Source organism: Tamandua tetradactyla, chromosome 21, assembly GCF_023851605.1.
Source record: "Tamandua tetradactyla isolate mTamTet1 chromosome 21, mTamTet1.pri, whole genome shotgun sequence".
In the NCBI taxonomy this organism is placed as follows: domain Eukaryota; kingdom Metazoa; phylum Chordata; class Mammalia; order Pilosa; family Myrmecophagidae; genus Tamandua; species Tamandua tetradactyla.
This window is the reverse complement of record NC_135347.1, coordinates 59,423,322-59,441,366: the sequence shown is the minus strand read 5'-3', so window position 1 is coordinate 59,441,366 and position 18,045 is coordinate 59,423,322. Positions and strand designations below refer to the sequence as shown.

The 18,045-nt window shown below is 37.6% G+C and overlaps 1 protein-coding gene across 2 annotated transcripts in view; it reads left to right on the top strand.

Moving 5' to 3' along the window:
- The window catches only part of FCHO2 (FCH and mu domain containing endocytic adaptor 2), a 206,126-nt gene that overhangs the window by 186,966 nt on the left and 1,115 nt on the right, over nucleotides 1–18,045 (top strand). The window lies entirely within an intron of this gene.

Genomic DNA, 18,045 nt, shown 5'->3' with positions numbered 1-18,045 from the left:
ATTAACTCAAAGTGGATCACAGGTCTAAACATAGGAGCCAGTACCATAAAACTCCTAGAAGGAAATATAGGGAAACATCTTTATGAGCTAGTAAAAAGGAGGTAGCTTCCTATAGTTTACACCCATAACACAAGCAGTAAAAGAAAAAGTAGGTAAATGCGAACTCCTTAAGATCAAGAGCTTCTCCACACAAAGGCCTTTGTCAAAAAGGTGTAGAAGCAGCCAACTCAATGGGAGAAAATATTTGAAAATCACATATTGGATAAAGGTTTGATATCCTATATACATAAAAAAAAATCATGCAACTCAACAACAAAAGCACAAACAATCCAATTATAAAATGGGTTAGAGATATGAATAGGCATTTTCCCCTGGAACAAATACAGGTCGCTAAAAAGCACATGAAGAGATGCTCATTTTCATTAGCTATAAGGGAAATACAGATCAAGATGACATGAGTTACCACCTCACACCTGTAAGAATGGCTGCTGTTACACAAACAGGGAACTACAAATGTTGGGGAGGATGTGGAGGAATTGGGACACTGATGCACTGCTTATGGGAATGTATAATGGTGCAGCCACTATTGAAGACAGTTCGCCGGGTCCTTAGGAATCTAAATATCGAGTTGCTCTATAACCCAGCAATAACACTACTCGGTATATACCCAGAAGAGCTGAAAGCAGTGACACAAACAGACATTTGCACAGGATGTTCACAGCAGCATTATTCGCAATTGCCAAAAGATGGAAGCAATCCATGTGCCCATCAACAGATGAGTGGATTAACAAAATGTGGTATGTATATATATATATATGATGGAATATTATGCATCAGTTAAGATAAAACGAGGTCCTGAAGCATATGACATCATGGATGAAACTTGAGGACATAATACTGAGTGAAATAAGCTAGACACAAAGGGATAGACACTGTATGATTTCATTAATGTGACCTTGGTAAAGGTCACACAGAGACTTATAATGTAGAATATTGGGGACCTAATTATACACAGAAGCTGGAGGTGGGTGACCAGTTAGCTGATGAGGTTGCACTTATATGTAAAGGAATGGATAGAAATGAAGGCAGTTCATTAGTGGGTTTATAAGTAACATTGCCATAGTGAAGGTGAACGTGATTGAAAAGGGCTGTATAGAACCATGTTTCCTGCCAATTAATACTAAAAATATAAAGTTCTTGCATGAACTTCTTCAAACGTATGAATCTTGTACAAAGAGTCAATAATAGAGGCGTGTAGGGGGAAACTACTATTGCATGCTATGGTATATATTTAATAGGAAGACATTGACAGTAGCACAGCAATACCACTGGTAAATAATTGGGAGGAAGGACAAGAGTTCAAGGGATGTTTGGAGTTTTGTTTGGTGAGGGTGTGTTTATTGGTTATTTTTCTCTTGGAGGGAAATGAAAATTGTCTAAAATTGAGAGTGTGAATCAATTGTACAACTGAGTATAATGTGAGACATGGATTGTTTACTTTGAACATTATTCATGCTGCCCACTAGGTGGACATGACTGAAGGATACATTAACTGAGAAGTAGAATGGCAAACTGTGATATGTATGTAGTGGAATATTGTGCAGCTACAGCAAGGAACAGTCGTGAGGCATGCCACGATGTGAATGAACCTTGGGGATATTATACGGTGCAAAATAAGCCAGAAACAAAAGAACAAATATTACATGGTCTGTTTTAGAAAATATTTATAAGAAAATTCAGGCCTAGATTGTAAGCTCTTATACCAGTCACATTTGGCCTGCAGCTGTAAATATTGTTTCTAGATTTTGAGATGCTGTACTGTATATGAATAACCTGGTATCTCCCTGGAACTTTGCCTACCTGTGTGACATCTAAGACTCAGAGTTGGAATTCAGCCCTGAAAGTCAGCATTGCTACATACAACTGTTAAGGAAAACAAAAAAGAGATCAGGCTTCAATTAGAGATAAGAATGAAGCCGATTGTATTGGATTGCTAAAACTACCAGAATATAATATACCAGAAATGGAATGGTTTTTAAAAAGGGAATTTATCATGTTACAAGGTCACAGTTCCAAGGTCATGACAATGTCCAGATTAAGGCACCGACAAGAGATTGCCTTCACTCAAGAAGGACTGATGCCATCTGGGATACTTCTGTCAGCTGGGAAGCCACCTGGCTGGCATCTACTGGTCCCTTGCTCATGGGCTCCATTGCTTTCAGGCTCTGTTTCCTATGGGGGTTCCTCACTTGGCTTCTCCAGGGCTGGGTTTCATCTCTTGGCTTCTCTTGGCTCTCTCCAGGTTCTGGTTTGCTTAGCATCTCATGGGAAAGCACATGGCAATGTCTGTTGGGCCTTGCATCTCCAAACGTCTGGGTCTCATGTTGGCTATATATGCTCTAAAGCTTTTTCTAAAATGGTTCCCTCTTAAAGGACTCCAGTAAGCAAACCCACCTTGAATGGGTAGAGATACATCTCTATGGAAAGCACCTAATCAAAAGGTCCCACCCAAAATTGGGTGGGTCCCATCTCCTTGGAAACAACTTAATCACAAAGCTCCCACACAACAATATTGAATCAGGATTAAAGAACATGGTACACAACAGTTTCAAACCAGCACATACCACACTCTGGACCCTAAGAAAAAGACATGTTTTTTCCATATAGAAAATACATTCATTCCATTACAAATACCAGAAAGCCTTAAACCATTTCAGTAACTCTACAAATATAATACAATGTCAAAAACAGTACACAGTCTCATCAAAGTCATTTATAGGTATAGTCTAACCTAAGGCAACTCTGGTTGTAGACCTACGAAATGTAGAACAAGTTATCTGCTGTCAATATACAAAGGAGAAACAGTCATAGGATACATGCTTCCATTTTCATAGGGAGAAATTGGGAGTAACACAGGGGTCACTGGACCGAAACAGTTCTGGAAACCTACAGGAAAAACTCCATTAGATTTCAAAGTCTGAAAGTCATTTATTCTTGGGGCTTTAGAAAGCAGCAATCCTGCCCCTTCCAAGGGCCTGTGTAGTGGCCCTGCTCTCTGACAATGATGGGGTGTTTGTTGCAAACTTGAGGCACATTGGGAAGACCACCTGTTTTTGACTCCACCCTCTCCCAACATCAGGACAGCACCTGAGCTCTCTGCCATCTCGAGGGCACAGGTTCAGCCCCCTCAGAACATGAGGTGGCAGCAAGGCCTTCCCCAATCCCCTAGGAAAGGGCTCAACCATCTTATGGCCTGAAGCACCAAAACTCTTCCTGAACATTGAGGCAGTAGGCCTGTGCTCTGCCTTCAGGGCAAACTCACCCTCTCCAGTGCATGGGTGGGTCCACTCTCCAGGCCTGAGGGTTCTTGGCTTCAAACCTTAGTTTCCATACGTCTGCCTTTGAAGATATTTTTCCTTCAATTTGTTCCTTTTCTGTCTCTTTTAGTCCAAACTGCTGGTGGTTCCATTTATACAAATACCACAACACTGTTGTTGGTTTTCTCTGTAGTATACTGGGATCATACCCATCAGACAATAGAACTTTCCACAAGTCCTTCCTGGATAACTCCATCTCCAATCCTGGCTTTTTATGAAATGGCTAACTGCTTCCATGCTACTCTCTGGGGTGTCCCTTTCTAGAAGCTCAGAATTTTCCAGACCATAAATTTCTGATTTCTTTGTACACAAGAGTTAATTTCTCCACTTATCTCTTTCCTGTCACATTTTACTATAAGCTGCAAGGAGCAGCCAGGCTACATTTTCCACATTTAGTTTGGAAATTTCTTCAGCTAAGTATCCCAGCTCATGGCTTTTAAATTCTGCCTTCCATCCAATACCAGTAGTTAACTTTACCAAATTCTTTGCCACTAAAAACAGGGATTACCTTCCTTCCAGTTTGCAATAACACATGCATCATTTCTGTCTAAAGTCTAATTGGAAGTGTCTTTAAAGACCATGTTTCTACAACAGTCTCTTCAAAATATTCTAGGCCTTTTCAATCAAGCTCCTCACAGCTCTTCGAGAATTTTCCCCTTACCCATTTAAAAAGCCATTCCAACATGTTTGGTATTTGCAAACCACAGCAACATCCCACTTCACCAGGACCAAAATCTGTGTTGATTTGCTAAAGCTGCTGGGATGCAACATACCAGAAATGGAATGGTTTTTAAAAAGGGAATTTATTATGTTACACGGTTACAGTTCCAAGGTAATGAAAATGTCCAAATTAAGGCACTGCAAGAGAGTACCTTCACTCAAGAAGGGCTGATGCCATCTGAGACACCTCTGTCAGCTGGGAAGCCACCTGGCTGGCATCTGCTGGTCCCTTGCTCCTGGGCTCCGTTGCTTTCAGGCTCTGTTTCCTATGGGGGTTCCTTACTTGGCTTCTCCAGGGCTGGGTTTCATCTTTTGGCTTCTCTTGGCTCTCTCCAGATTCTGGTTTGCTTAGCATCTCATGGGAAGGCACATAGCAATGTCTGCTAGACCCTGCATCTCCAAATGTTTTTGTCTCATGTTGGCTATATATGCTCTAAAGTTTTTTCTAAAATGGTTCCCTCTTTAAGAACTCCAGTAAGTGACTCCACTTTGAATGGCTAGACACATCTCCATAGAAACCCCTAGTCAAAAGGTCCCATCTCCATGGAAACAACTTAATCACAAAGATCCCACCCAACAATACTGAATTAGGATTAAAGAGCATGGCTTTTCTGGGTGCACAGTAGTTTCAAACTGGCATAACAGTCTTGTCAGGATGAAAGTAAATCAGAATACAGGGGTAAGGAGTACATTGTCTGTATTTCAGAACTTCACCTGATGTGTGAGACCAATGGAAGTGAGGTTTATGTTGTCCAAAACCTAAATTTTTCTGGAGCACATAATCTAACCCAACCTGTCTCAAAAGCTCATTTAAATGACCAAAAGACATGGAGCCCAGAATAGGAATGAGGGCTGTTAATTTTGGATAACTTAATGTAATATCCAGATACATCCCAGAATATATTGGCAGATAATTAAAAAGTATTGGCAAAGTCCCTTGAGGGACTGGAGAAAAATATATGGAACTATTAAACATTACCACAAAGGAAACCCCTGAAACTGTCTCAAACATTTGGGACTCCCAGGTCAATAGGCCAAGCCTTTGATCTTGAGGCTGGCTCTTCTGAAGCTTATTTCTATAGCAGAGAAGCTAAGCTTGCTTAGAATTATGCCTAAGAGTTACTTCCAGAAAACCACTTTTGTTGCTCAGATTTGGATGTTCTCTCTCTCTCCCTCTCTGAGCCCAACTCTGCAAGTAAAATCCTTATCCTCTCCGTTACATGGGACATGACATGCAGGAGTTTAAGTCTCTCTGGCAACATGGGACATGACTCTGAGGGATGAACCTGTCCCTGATATCATGGGATTGATAATGCCTTCCTGAACAAAATGGGGGAAAACTGTAACAAAATAAGGTATCTGTGGCTAAAAGAGTTCAAATAGAGTTAAGAGGCTCTTCTGGAAGCTACTTTTATGCTAGCTTCAGCTAGATATTGCTAATTACCATGGTTTGTCAAACCCTAACAAAAACCATTGCTGTTAACCCTGAAGAACACCTTGGGCTGTATCTGAGATTCCACGCTATGATACTTTCCAGATTCCTACAACCTCCAGGTGGTTCCCAGGCCCAATAAGTCCTGAAAATCAGAGGGGCCAGCCCTTCCAAGAACATCGACTAGTTCCAACCCCTATTGCATATTATTGCTTCCCTTTCTGACATGAAAAGGTTAGAATGGGCATAGTACAAATACCCCTAATTATTGAGGGATGTATCAAAGGAGAAGGAGGAATTATAACAGAGAAGATAGGATTCAAAAAATGTGTATGACTATTGCATCATTATATTGATATTTCTTTTAGTCTCCCATGTCTTAGAGAAGCTAGAAGGAAAAACCTGAAATTGTGGAACTGTAACCCAAACTTTAAAATCTGTTCTATAACCACTTGTTACAATGTGGTTTGAAATGTATTGCTTTTTAAATATATGTTATATTTCACAATAAAAAATGTTAAAAAAAAAAATGGATCAGTATTCCCAGAGAAGGAAAAGAGGGATGGCAGCTTTCTGCTAGAGGTGAAACAATTACACAGAAATGACATCATAAAAACTGTACTGCATGCTGAAGGCAATAATTAGATGAAGAAGAACTTAGAGGAGCGGATCAGTTGAACTTGGGCTATTCTAAAGATCCAGAATAAGTCAGATGAAGCATTGAAGAAGAACCTTATCAAAGCCCTCGACAAGGGGAAGAAACTGACCTTCAGAGTTAGCTCATCAAAACAATCAGATGCCTCGACATCAGCAAAAAACACAAACCATACTAAGAAACAGGACCATATGGCTCAGTCAAGAGAACAAGTTAAAACTTCAGAGGAGAAACAGAATTTGGAACAACTAGTTAAAGAAGTTCAAACAAATGTCCTCAATCAGTTGAAGGACATGAAAGAAAAATATGCATACAGAGAAAAAGGATATTAAGTAGCAATGTTTGAACATAAGAGAGAATTTGAAAGTAACATAAGACTTCCAGGAAGATGGCAGAATAGGATAGATTGAATTCACCCCTGCTCCAAAAAAAAAAAAAAAACAGCTAGAGAAGGGACAGAAAAAAGACCTGGAGAGTGATTCCAGGGTGTAAATGACCTAAGAGGGTCTTCTATACCACATGGGGAGGCTTGAGATGCACAGAACTGGAGACCAGCCAGCTACTGCAAACAGCCCAGTGCATCCATTTCCATACAGAGGCCCAGAGCCATCAGGAATGCACAGACAGAGAGATTGGGACAAGAAAGTAAGCCAAGCTGCAGTCCTTGAACACGCTGCCCTCACATGTGCCGCCCCGCCCCACGACCTGTGATTCCCCCCACATCCCATGCAACTGTCACCCCCATGTTCCAAGCATCACTGTCCCAACATCTCTCCCCACGCATCCCTGCCCCCCACCCCCACCTCATGCATATGCACAAGCCTGTCACAGCCCAACCCACCTCTTCTGCACAAGTGCACTGTCTTGCCCCACCCCTCCCAAGACCTGCGTACCTGTGGCCAGCCCAACAAACTCCAACTAGAGTAAATCCAAACAGGCTTACCCCAAGACACATACTAATCAGTCCATCAAATGTTGAAGAGAAGGAAAAAATCCTAAAAGCAGCAAGAGCAAAACAATCTACTACATACAAGGGAAACCACATGAGACTGAATTTGGACTACTCAACTGGCACTATGGAGGCAAAAAGGCAGTGGTTTGATATATTTAAGATCATGAAAAAGATAGAGCTCCAGACAAAAATTCTATACCCAGCCAAATTGTCCTTTAAAACTGAGGGAGAAATTAAAATTTTCACAAACAATGACAGAGAATATGTCAAGAAGAGACCAGCTCTACAAGAAATACTAAAGGGAGTTCTGCTGCCTGAAAAAAAAAAAGACAGGAGAGGGAGGTCTGGAGGAGGGTACAGAATTGATAGTACCAGTAAGGGTAACGTAAAGAATAAAAAGAGAAAGTGGGGAAAGAACATATAGATCTGACCAGCAAAATCAAAAGGATAAGATGGTGAATTCAAGAAATATCTATACAGTAATAACTTGAATGTTCATAGACTAAACCTACCAATTAAAAGATACAATTGTCAGAATGGTTTAAGAAATATAATTCAACTGTATGATGCTTACAAGAGACTCATCTTAGACACAAGGATACAAATAGACTGAAAGTGATGGGATGGAAAAAGATGTTCCATGAAAGCTGTAACCCAAAGCAAGCAGGAGTAGCGATACTAATATCAGACAAAATAGCCTTTAAATGTAAAGACATCATAAGAGACAAAGGACACTGCATATTAGTAAAAGAGACAATTAACCAAAAAGAAATAATCATAAATGTCTATGCTCCAAATCAAGGAGCTCCAAAGTGCATGAGACAGACATTGGCAAAGCTGGAGGGAGTGATAGACCACTGTTTCAAGTATAATTGTAGGAGACTTCAGTACACCACTCTCCTCTATAGACAGAACAACCAGACAGAACATCAATAAGGAAATAGAGAATTTTAACAATCTGATAAATGAATTAGACCTAACAGACATATATAGGTCATTACACCCCTAAACACCAGGATATACATTATTCTTTAGTGCTCATGGAACATTCTCCAGGATAGACTATATGCTTGGAAACAAAACAAGTCTTTATAAGTTTAAAATCATTGAAATTATTCAAAGCACTTTCTCTGATCACAGTGGAATGAAGCTGAGAATGAATAACCACCAAAGAACAAGAACTTATACAAATATTTGGAGATTCAATAACACATTCTTAAACAATGAGTGGGTCAAAGAAGAAATTGCTAGAGAAATCAGTAGCTATCCGGAGATGAACAAAAATAAGAATACAACATATCAGAACTTACAGGAAGCAGCAAAGGCTGGGCTGAGAGGAAAATTAATTGCCCTAGATACCTATATTAAAAAAGAAGAAAGAGCAAAACTTGAGAACTCAACTGCTCACCTGAAGGAACTTGAGAAAGAACAGCAAACTCACCAGAAAGCAAATAGAAGAAGGGAAATAACAAAGATTAAAGCAGCTTTAAGACAGGATAAACTTATGAAGCATGTAATAACATGGATGGACCTAGAGAACATTATGCTGAGTGAGTCTAGCCAAAAACTAAAGGACAAATACTGTATGGTCCCACTGATGTGAACAGACATTCGAGAATAAATTTGGAATATGTCCTTGATAACAGAGTCCAGCAGGAGGTAGAAACAGGGTAAGATAATGGCCAATTGGAGTTGAAGGGATACAGACGGTGTAACAGGACTAGATACAAAAACTCAAAAATGGACAGCACAGGGTGGGCCGCGGTGGCTCAGCGGGCAAAGTGCTTGCCTGCTATGCCGGAGGACCTCGGTTCGATTCCCGGCCCCAGCCCATGTAACAAAAACGGAGAAACAGAATACAATAAAAACAAGAAAATGTTTAAAAATGTTTCCCTTTCTTCCTTCCTTCCTTTCTTCTATCCTTCCTTCCTTCTCTCTGTCTTTCCTTTAAAAAAAAAAAAAAAAAAAAAAAAAATGGACAGCACAATAATACCTAATTGTAAAGTAATCATGTTAAAACACTGAATGAAGCTGCATCTGAGCTATAGGTTTTTGTTTTGTTTTGTTTTGTTTTGTTTTGATTTTACTATTATTACTTTTATTTTTTTCTCTATATTAACATTCTATATCTTTTTCGGTTATGTTGCTAGTTCTTCTAAACCAATGCAAATGTACTAAGAAATGATGATCATGCATCTATGTGATGATGTTAAGAATTAATGATTGCATATGTAGAATGGTATGATCTCTAAATGTTGGGTTAATTTCTTTTTTCCCGTTAATTAAAAAAAAAAAAAAGAGAAGGGATAATTGGAGCTGAAGGGATACAGACTGTACAACGGGACTGGATATAAAAACTCAGAAATGGACAGCACAATACTACCCAATTGTAATGCAATTATGTTAAAACACTGAATGAAGCTGCATGTGAGGTATAGGTTTTTTTTTTTTCTTTCTATTATTGTTTTAATTCTTATTCTGTTGTCTTTTTATTTCTTTTTCTAAATCGATGCAAATGTATGAAGAAATGATGAATATGCAACTATGTGATGTTATTAAGAATTACTGATTGTACATGTAGATTGGAATGATTTCTAATTGTTTTGTTAATTCTTTTTTTAATTAATAAAAAAAAAGATTAAAGCAGTGTTAAATGAGTGGGAGAATAAAAGAACAATAGAAAGAGTCAATGAAGCCAAAAGTTGGTTCTTCAAGAAAATCAATAAAATCAATGGCTGACAAAGAAAAAAAGAGAAAGGATGCAAATTCACAAAATCAGAAATGAGTGGGGGGTCATTACCAAAGACCCTGAAGAAATTAAAAATCTAATAAAAGGTACTATGAGCAACTATACACCAAGAAACTAGAAAACTTAGATGAAAAGGACAAATTCCTGGAAACACACTAACAAGCTACACTGACTCAAGAAGAAATAGATCTCACCAAACTAATCACAAGAAAGGAGAATCAAACAATCATCAAAAATTTTCCTACAAATAAAAGCTCCAATGATGGACCAGGTGCCTTTACTGGGGAATTTTGTCAAACCTTCTAAAAAGAACTAACACACAATCCTGCTCAGACTTTTCCAAAAACTACTTAACTCATTTTATGAAGCTAACGTCACTCTAATAACAAAACTGGGTAAAAGTGCTACAGGAAAGAAAAACTACAGACTAATCTCCCTAGTCAACATAGATGCAAAAATTCTCAACAAACTATTAGCACATTGAATCCAACAGCATGTTATACCCACAGAATTATACCATGACCAAGTGGGGTTTATACCAGGAATGGAAGGATGGTTCAACATAAGAAAATCAGCTGATGTAATACAGCACATTAACAAATTGAAAGGGAAAAATCATATGATCATCTCGATTGATGCTGAAAAAGAATGTGACAAAATTCACCATTCTTTTCTGATAAAAACACTTCAAAAGGTAGGAATCAAAGATAACTACCTCAACATGATAAAAGACATATGTGAAAAACTCATAGCCAGCATTGTACACAATGGTAAGAGACTGACAGCCTTGCCCCTAAGATGAGGAATGAGAAAAGGATGCCCTCTGTCACCACTATTATTCATCATTGTACTAGAAGTTCTAATGAGAGCAATCATGCAGGAAAAAAATAAATCGGATAAAGTTTGATATGTATACATAAACAAAATCATACAACTCAACATCAAAAGAACAAGCAATCCAATTATGAAGTGGGCTAAAGACATGAATAGGTATTTTTCTGAAGAGCAAATACAGATGGTTAAAAAGCACATGAAGAGATACTCATTCTTATTAGCTGTAAGGGAGATGGAAATCAAGACTACAATGAGATACCACTTCACACCTATAAGCATGGCTGCTATTAATCAGGAAACTACAAATGTTGGAGAGGATGTGGAGAAATTGGGACTCTTTTGTACAGCTGGTGGGAATGTATAATGGTATAGCCGCTATGGAAGACATTCTGGCTGTTCCTCAGAAAACTAAATATCGAGTTGCCCTATGACTTGGCAATACCACTACTCAGCATATAACCAGAAGAGCTGAAAAAAGTGACACAGAGATTTGCACACCAATGTTCATAGCAGCAATATTCACAATCACTAAAAGATGGAAGCAATCCAAGGGGCATCAACAGACTAGTGGATTAACAAAATGTGGTATATACACACGATGGAATAATATGCAGCAGTAAGACAAAATGACGTCCTGAAGCACATGACAAGATGGATGAGTCTTCAAGATATAATGCTGAGTGAGATAAGCCAGACACAAAAAGACAGATACTGTATGATTTCACTTTTATGTCTATGATAAAGGTAAAATCAGAGGCTTATATTACCGAATATAGGGGATTTAGAGATACGCAGACGCTTGAGATGGGTGAACAGTTTGCTATTGTGGTTGAACGTAACTGTAAGGGAATAGACAGAAGTGAAGGCAGTTCACTAGTGGGTCTATAAGTAATATTACCATACTGAAGGTGAACATGATTGAAAGGGGTTGTATAGACTCATGTGTCCCACCAATTAACACTACAAATGAAAATGAGTTCTCGCATGAACTACTGGGAAGGTATGAATTCTATACAAAGAGTGTATAATTTCTGTTTATCGGGGGAAACTGCTATTGCATGCTCTATACTACGTTTAACAGGAAAATATCAACAGTACTGCAGCAATATCAGGGGTATATAATGCAGGGAAGGACAAGAGTTAAGGAGAGGGTTGGATTTTCTATTTGGTCAGGGTGTGTTTATTGACTATCTTTTTTTCTTGGGAACAATGAAATTGTCTAAGCCCAAATCTGCAAAAGAAGCCTTTTCCCTCCCCCTACATGGGACATGACATCTAGGGATGAAAGTCTCCCTGGCAGCATGGGAGATGACTCCTGGTACCATGGAGTCAACAATGCTATTCTGGCCAAAGGGGGGAAAGAAGTGTAATAAATAAAGTATCAGTGGTTGAGAGAGTTCAAATAGAGTTGAGAGGCTACTCTGAAGGTCAGTCTTATGCAAGCTTCAGTTAGACATTGCTACTATCATAACTTGCCAACCCCCAACCAAACCATTCCTGCCAATTCTAAAGAATAACTAGGATATTCACATCATGGGTATCCCAGAAGGAGAACACAAGGGAAAGGAGTCAGAAAGAATATTTAAGGAAATAATGGCTGAAAATTTCCCAACTGTTATGAAAGACATAAATATAAATGTCCAAGAAGTGCAGCATATTCTGAACAGAATACTGTTAGGATTTATATACCCTGAGACACTAATCAAAATGTCAAAAGACAAACATAAAGAGCAAAAGAAAAGCAATTCATCATATACAATCTATTCTCAATAAAACTAAGTTCTGATTTCTCATCAGAAACCACAAAGGGAAGAAGGCAGTGGTATGATATATTTAAGTTACTGAAAGAGAAAAACTGCCATCCAAAAATTCTTATCTGGCAAAACTGTCCTTCAGAAATCAGGGAGGGTTTTAAATATTTACAGAGAAATAGAAACTGAGAGAGTTCATCAACAGAAGACCTGCCCTACAAGAATTAATAAAGAGAGACCTGCAGGTTGAAAGGAAATGACAGGAGAGGTGGCTTGGTGTAGTGTGAAGAAATGAAGACTCAGAGAATGTGTATGCGATTGAAGTTAAGTTGATATCTTTTCAAATTAGTCAGTTATAGGTATAGGTTGTATAATAAAAACTCCAGGGTAACCATAAAGAAAGTATTTTAAAAATCCACAGAAAGAGAAATGAGAAAGGAATCAGTCAGATACATCCCCAAAGCTTAGCTATACAGAAAAGGAGGTTGCAATAAAGGAAAAGAGGACCAAACAAAACAAAACAAGGGTGCATAGGTAGTTCAGTGATTAGAATGCCCACCTTACATATGGGAGACCCGGGTTCAATTCCAAGACCATGCTCCCCCCCAAAAAAAAAGATATAACATATAAAAACCAAAGGACAAAATGGCTGCAGTAAGTCCTGCCTTTACAGTAATAACACTGAATGTTAATGGATTAAACTCCTCAATCAAAGACACACATTGACAGAATAGATAAAAAAGCATGGCCCAACTATATGTTGTTTGTGAGAGGTTCACCTTAGAACCAAAGATACAAATACTTGAAAGTGAAAGGCTTGAAAAAAATAATCCTTGCAAATGGTAAGAAAAGAGAACTGGGGAAGCTATACTAATATTGGACAAAAGAGATTTCAAATCCTTTTGACTTAAAGAGACAAAGAAGGACACTGTATATTAATAACAGGGACAATCCATTAAGAAAAAATAACAATCATAAATATTTATGCACCTAACCATGGTGTCCCAAAATACGTGAGGCAAACATTGACAAAAATGAAGGAAAAGATAGACACGTCTACAATAATAGTTGGAGAATTCAATACACCACTCTCATCAGTAGGTAGAACATCTAGACAGAAGATCTATAAGGAAACAGAGAACTTGAATAATATGATAATTATACGATGAATTAACTAGACTTAACAGACATATACAGACAACAGGATATACATTCTTCTCAAGTGTATATCCCAAAACAACAGGATGTAGGTTCTTTTCAAGTGCACATCGATCATTCTCCAGGACAGACCAGGACATTCTCCAGGACAGACCACATGTTGGGTCACAAAACAGGTTTCAATTAATTTTAAAAGACTAAAATTATACAAAGCATCTGTTCTGATGATAATGGAATGAAGCTGAAAGTCAATAACAGGCAGAGAACAAGAAATTCCACAAATATATGGCTGTTGACACACTCTTGAACAATCAATGGGTCAAAGAAGAAATTTCAAGGGAAATCAGTTAATATCTTCAGACTAATGAAAATAAGAAAACAACATATTAAAACTTATGGGATGCAGTGAGGGCTGAGGAGGAACATATTAGCTCTATACATCAAAAAAGAAGAAAGAGCTAAAATCAAAGATGTATCTGGACATCTGGAGTAACTAAAAAAAAGAATAGCAAACTAATTTCAAAGCAAGCAGACGGACAGAAGAAAGATTCAGAGCAGAAATAAATGAGAAAAAAACAGAGAGAATCAACAAAACCAAACATTGGTTCTTTGAAAAGATCAGTAAGATTGACAAACCCTTAGCTTGAGTGACAAAGAAAGAGAGAACATATAAATACAATTAGAAATGAGAAGGGAGACATTACATCCAACCTCACAGAAATAAAAAGATCATAAGAGGATACTATGACAACTATATGCCAATACATTAGATGACCTGGATGAAATGACAAATTCCTAGAAACACACGAACAACCTACCCTGACTGTAGAAGAAATAGAAGACCTCGACAGACCAATCACAAATAAAGAAAATTGAATCTGTCATCAAAAACCTTCCAGTAAAGAAAAGCCCAGGACCAGATGGCTTCACAGGTGAATTCTACCAATCGTTCCAAGAAGAATTAATACTAATCCTGCTCAAACTCTTCAAATAAAAAATTGAAGAGGAGGGAATCGTACTTAATTCATTCTATGAGGCCAACACCACCATAATACTAAAGCCAAATAAAGATACTACACACACAAAAAATTACAGACCAATTTCTCCTTTGAATAGAGATGCAAAAATCCTCAATAAAATACTTTTTAGTTGAATCCAACAGCACATTAAAAGAATTATAGCAAAGATAAAACCATGATCAAGTTGGTTTTATCCCATGTACCCAAGGGTGATTCAACATAAGAAAATCAATTAATGTAATAAATCACATTAACAAGACAAAGGGGGAAAACCTTATAATCATTTCCATTAATGCAGAAAAGGCATCAACAAAATCCAGCATCCTTTTTTGATTAAAAAACACTTAGAAAAATAGGAATAGAAGAAAATTTCCTCAACATGATAAAGGACATATATGAAAATCCCAAAGCTAAATCATAGTCAATTATGAAAGACCGAGAGCTTTTCCTCTAAGATCTGGAACAAGGCAAGATGTTCACTGTTACCACTGTTATTCAACATTGGGTGAAAGTTCTAGCTAGAGCAGTTAAAGGAAAGGAATTAAAAGTCACCTATATTGGAAAGGAAGAACTGAAACTTTCATTATTTGCAGATGACATATAGAAAGTCCCAGAAATCTACAACAAAGCTACTAAATGAATTGAGCAAAGTAGTGGGGTACAAGATCAACATGCCAAAATCAGCAGTGTTTCTACACACTAGTAATGAGCAATCTAAGGAGGAAGTCTAAGAAAAATTCCATTTACAATAGCAACTAAGAGAATAAAATATCTAGGAATAAATTTAACCTAGGATGTAAAGAACTTGTGCACAGAAAACTATAAAACATTCCTAAAAGAAATCAAAGAAGACCTAAATAAAGGACATTCTATGCTCAAGATATGAAGACTAAATATCATGAAGATGTCTATTTTACCCCATATGATTTACAGATTCAACACAATCTCAATCAGCCTACTTTTCAGAAATGGAAAGGCCAATTATAAAGTTTACTTGGAAAGGTAAGGGGCCTCAAATAGCCAAAACATCTTGAAAAAGAATGAGGTTGGAGGACTCACACTTCCTAACTTTAAAGAATATTAAAAACTACAGTGGTGAAAACATCATGGTAGTGACACAAGGGCAGATATATTGACCAATGGAATTAAATTGGAATTCAAAAAGGGATCCTCATATTTATGGCCAATTGATTTTTGACAGGACTGTGAAGTCCACTTAATTAGGAAAAAATACTTTCTTCAACAAATGGTGCTGGGACAACTGGATCCCTATCTCATACTTTATACAAAAACTAACTCAAAATTGATCAAAGACCTAGATTTAAGAACTGGGACTATAAAGTTCCTTGAAGAAAATATAGGGATGAATCTTCAGGATCTTGTGCTGGATAACGGTTCTTAGACTTTACACCCAAAGCACAAGCAGTGAAATAAAAAATAGACAAATGGGACGTCATCAAAAGTAAAAACTTTTTTACCTCAAAAGACTTTGTCACAAAAGTGAAAAGAAAACCTCCTTAATGGGAGAAAATATTTGGAAACCACATATCCAATAAAAGTTTAATATCTGGAATATATAAAGAAATCCTACAACTCAACAGTAAGAAGACAACCTAATTTAAAAATGGGCAAAAGACTTGATTAACATTTCTCCAAAGAGGATGTATAAATGGCTAAAAAGTACATGAAAATAAGCTCAATATCAGTAGCTATTAGGGAAATACAAATCAAAACCACACTGAGACATCATTTCACACCCAGAAGAATGGCTGCTATTAAAAAAACAAAACAAAACAGAAAACTACAAATGTTGGAGAAGATGAAGAGAAATAGGAACACTTATTCTTTGTTGTGAGATGTAAAATGGTGCAGCCACTGTGGATGACAGTTTAGCAGTTCCCCAGAAATCTCAGTATAAAATGACCATATCTGGCAATCCCTCTACTAGGTATGTACCTAGAAGAACTGAAAGCAGGTACTTAAACAGATATTTGCAGACCGATGTTCATAGTGGCATTATTCACAATTGCCAAAAGATGGAAGCAACCCAAGTGTCCATCAGCAATGAATATATAAAGAAATTATGGTATGTACATACAATGAAATACTATTCAATCGTAAAAAGGAATGACATCCTGATACATGCAACAACATGGGTGAACCTTTCAGGCATTATCCTGAATGACATAAGCCAGACACAAAAGGATCAATATTATATGATCTCATTGATGTGAGCTAATTATAGTAAGCAAATTCACAGGGTTAAGATTTAGAATACCCTAACCAGGGTATAGATTGTGTTTAGAGAATGGGGAATTGAGGCTTAATTTGTACAGAATTTCTATTTAGGTTGATTTAGGTAAAAGTTTGGAAATGGCTGGTCGTGATGGTAGCATACTAATTGTGAGTGCAATTAACAATAATGAATTATATAGGTGAATGTGGTTAAAAGGAGAAACTTTAGGTCGTATAAGTTACTAGAATAAAAATTAAAAGATAAAACATAGGACTGTACAATATAGTGAACCCTATAGAGATGATGGACTACAGTTAATAGTACAGGTTGAGGAATGCTCTTTCATAAATTATAACAAATATAAGACACTAATACAAGGTGTTAATAATCAGGTGGTGTAAAGGGGGAAATATACCTAAATAAACTATGGACAATAGTCAACAGTATTATTTTAATTGTCTTTCATCAATTTTTGCAAAGGTTACAACTGTTAAAAAGAAGTACAATATTTAAAAAGTGCTATCATCAGTTCTAACAAATGTTCCATCCTGATGCCAGGTGTTGGTGTTGGTGTGGTGTGTGGGCATTCTGTATTGTATGCATGACTGTTCTGTAAACCCACAATTTCTCTAGCAAAAAAGAAAGAAGATATGTAAGAGCTCATGTACGGAGGGCAAGAAAATAGAAACTGAAAGATAAGCAGGCAAAGCTAAGGAGAGAGGTGGAAGGGTGTTTCCTTTTAGGGAATGGAAGGAGTAAAATGCAATTATAATGATATAATTCAGTCATGTAAATCCATTTTTAAGGTCAGCCTTATGAATTCCCAGGGCCCTTGACCTGCTTCACTTGGAGCCTGGCCTGGCTGCCCGTGTCTCCTGTCTCCCATCCTCAGCAGCTTCCATTCAGATTCCTCAGGACCACTAGATCCCATTGCATGGCTTCTGGCCAGTTTCCTCTGCTATCTTTGGCTTTGACCCAGGGGATCCAGTTTCCCTCTCTCCTCACCTCACCTCATTCTTCATCCAACAGCTATTTACTCGGTTCATACCAGGGGCCAGTCAGACCCTTTGCTGAGCACTGGCAATATGGTGGTCAGCTAATCAGTTATTCCCTGCTCTTGTGGTGCTTTCAGTTTAATAAGAGGCACAAATCTTCTTTAAAA